Genomic DNA, 3,156 nt, shown 5'->3' on the forward strand with positions numbered 1-3,156 from the left:
AGGGTAGATGAGGCGTGGTTCATGTAGACTGTTAGTCCTGTAGACTAGTTTCTTCTCTGAGTCTTTCGTTTCTTTCTTTCTCTTTTGCTCTAGACGAAAAGAGACTAAGAGTTGTATCTTAGATGGCCACTAAGAAGCTTTTAAGTCCCCAGACACTACTCACCAAACTAGGATGTAGAACATAAATGTTGTGAACTATACTATGCCAATCGACCGAGTTGTCTCACAAATCTATGGCCAGGAACTCATCTGAGATCATATGAGATGGTGGTTAACAGTACTGACTTTTGAGTTAGACTTGAATTCCTACCTGTAAAGTGAGGATAATAATAGCGTCTAACTCATAGGGCTAGTGTAAAGACTAAATGAGTAAATAGATATAAAGCAATTAGCACAGTGACAGCACATAGTAAGAGGAGGCAGTGATGGTTCAGTGGTAGAATACTTGCCTCTCATGCAGGAGACTTGAGTTCGATTTTCGATCAATGCACCACCTGTCAGTTACTATAATGCTGAACAGTTTTCAGCAGAGCTTCCAGATGGACTAGAAAGTAAGGCCTGGTGATCTACTTACAAAAATTAGCTAATGAAAATTCTGTGATTATAATGGAACACTATCCAATCTCCAGACGATCATGGGGATGGCACAGGACCTGGCAGCATTTCATTCTTTTGTGCATGGGGTCACCACGAGTCAGAGCTGACTCAATGACAGCTAACAACAACAATAACATAGTATTTACTATGTAATAACTCAGTTGATGGTAACTATCACCATTATTATTATTGATACAATAATAAAGTTGGCTCGTATACAATTAGCCTAAAATTGCATATATTAATTATATATTCATATACATATGAATTATCAATTGTATATATATAATGGAGCCCTGGTGACACAGTGGTTAACAGCTCAGCCTGCTAACCAAAAGATTGGCATTTTAAATCCGCCAGCTACTCCTTGGAAACCCTATGGGGCAGTTCTACTGTGTCTTATAGGGTTGCTATGAGTCGGAATTGACTACAGCAATGAGTTTGGTTTTTATTTTTTATACATATAATAGTTGTTTGTGAGTTTTAGCAACCCATATTCTATATTCCTTTCCTCAACTAGTATTCCTTCATTTTCCTTTGGGGAACCACTCTTCCCCCACTCTCTATCCATGTGGTTTCGAGGGGGCTGACCTCACTTCTTGGTTCCAAGAATGGGCACATGACCCAGACCTGGCCAATCAGCTTACCCCAGTCTCCTGGCTACAACAATTAGCTCAGCATTGGGCACAGGAGCCAGGACAAGACAGTGAGACTGGATCCCGGGACCTTTACTGGAGACTTTGAGAAAGAGGAGTTCTTTTCTGGTAAGCTTGCTAAACTGGCAGAACTTAGCCTGTAGATGCTGGTGACCATATTTGTCATCTCATGGGCAGAGCTTGCCTGAGAGTAAAGCCCAACAGAATGGAAAGCAGAGTCAAAAAACGTAGAAAACAAGAAGCTGGGTGTTATGGATTGAATTGCACCCCGCAAAATATGTGTTGGAGTCCTAGCCCTTATAGCTATGAATGCAATCCTGTTTGGAAATAGGGTTTTCTTTGTTATTTTGTTAAGGCCATACCAGTGTAGGGTGTGTTCTAAACCCAATCACTTCTGAGTTACAAAAAGAGCAGAAGAGACAAACACACACACACATGCACGCATGCATGCACGTGGAGGAAGACAGTCACCGCATGAGGACCATCTACAAGCCAAGAACAAAGGAGGGCCTGGGCTACTGACAAGGAAGGAATTGACACGGCTGAGACCCTGATTTGGACTTTTAGTCTCCAGAACTGTAAGAAAAAAGCATTTATGTTCTTTAAAGCTACCCACTTGTGGTATTTCTGTTACAGCAGGACTAGGACATGAAGACATTTGGTGACACTGAAACTCTGGATCTAGCTGTGCCTGAAGGTGAATCAATGATTTTTTTTTTAACTCATGTCAGTTTGAGTTGAGTTTCTGTCACTGGCCAAAGAAAGAGTCCTAATATACATAGGGAGTCAGAGAGTATGTATAGGTTCAATGATTTTTTTGGATCAGCCCTATCTGGAGATTATGAGTTTCACCAATTCAATTCAACAAATGGGCATTAAGGGCTCTGTGGGGAGTGTGGGTAGAGCAGGGAACACAAAGATGAATAAGACCATCCCTGCCCTAAAAGCTCACATCTAGAAAGGAATACAAAGTAACTCTACAGTATTATCATATAGTAATACATGGAGCCCTGGTAACGCAGTGGTTAACAGCTAGACTGCTAAGCAACGGTAGTCAGTTCAAATCCACGAGCTACTCCTTGGAAACCCTATGGGGCAGTTCTACCCTGTCCTACAGGGGTCACTATGAGTAGTAATCGACTCGACAGCAACAGGTTTTTGGTAATACATGTTGTAATTGACAGACTAGAGTGTAATAAAAGAAAAGGAGGTAAAGATGCATTCTGCCATGGGATTGTCTGGGAAAAGGGGGAGTATGGGTGCTTTCACCGTAAAATAATTGGCAAACATTTAACAGTGTTCTCTTCGCTGGATTCTGGAAACCATTCACAGGATGCCAGTTTCAATTAGATTTTAATTACCCACAGCTAGTGTATCCCTATAGGGCCACTATAAATCAACTCAACAGCTATGGGTTAGTGTATCCCTTTAATGAAGGCCTATTGTTGTTGTGAAGGAGCCCTGGTGGTGCAGTGGTTATATTGCTTAACTGCTAACCAAAAGGTCAGCAGTTTGCAGGAGAAAGATGTGGCAGTCTGCTTCCATAGAGATTTACAGCCTTGGAGACCCTATGGGGTCACTATGAGTCAGAATCGACTGGATGGCAGTGGGTTTGATTTTGATTTAATGTTGCTGTGTAGAATGAAGTGTGCTTTACTCCTGCTCTAAATGTGTGTGGGTCTGCCTCATGGACACCTAGAAGCCTCCTTCCAAGAGCAGTTCAGGTACTGTGAGCAGAAGGTATTTGGGGGAACTACTGCATAGAAGCCCTATCCCTCGTGTGCCTACATGGGGAGCGTATAACTCAGTTATGGCTTGATCCTCCAGTCGTCAGAGGGTACGTAATTCAGCTACATGGGGCTGTGAAGTAAGAATTTCATGTTCTAGGAAAGGTCATGGAAGC

At 42.2% G+C, this 3,156-nt stretch overlaps 1 non-coding gene across 1 annotated transcript; it reads left to right on the forward strand.

Moving 5' to 3' along the window:
• Positions 1 to 419: 419 nt before the first annotated feature.
• TRNAE-CUC (transfer RNA glutamic acid (anticodon CUC)) lies at positions 420 to 490 on the forward strand. Its single transcript has one exon. It is a non-coding gene; the product is annotated as a tRNA-Glu (tRNA).
• Positions 491 to 3,156: the final 2,666 nt, after the last annotated feature.

The sequence above is a fragment of the Trichechus manatus genome, unplaced genomic scaffold, assembly GCF_000243295.1.
Source record: "Trichechus manatus latirostris isolate Lorelei unplaced genomic scaffold, TriManLat1.0 scaffold00011, whole genome shotgun sequence".
NCBI lineage: Eukaryota > Metazoa > Chordata > Mammalia > Sirenia > Trichechidae > Trichechus > Trichechus manatus.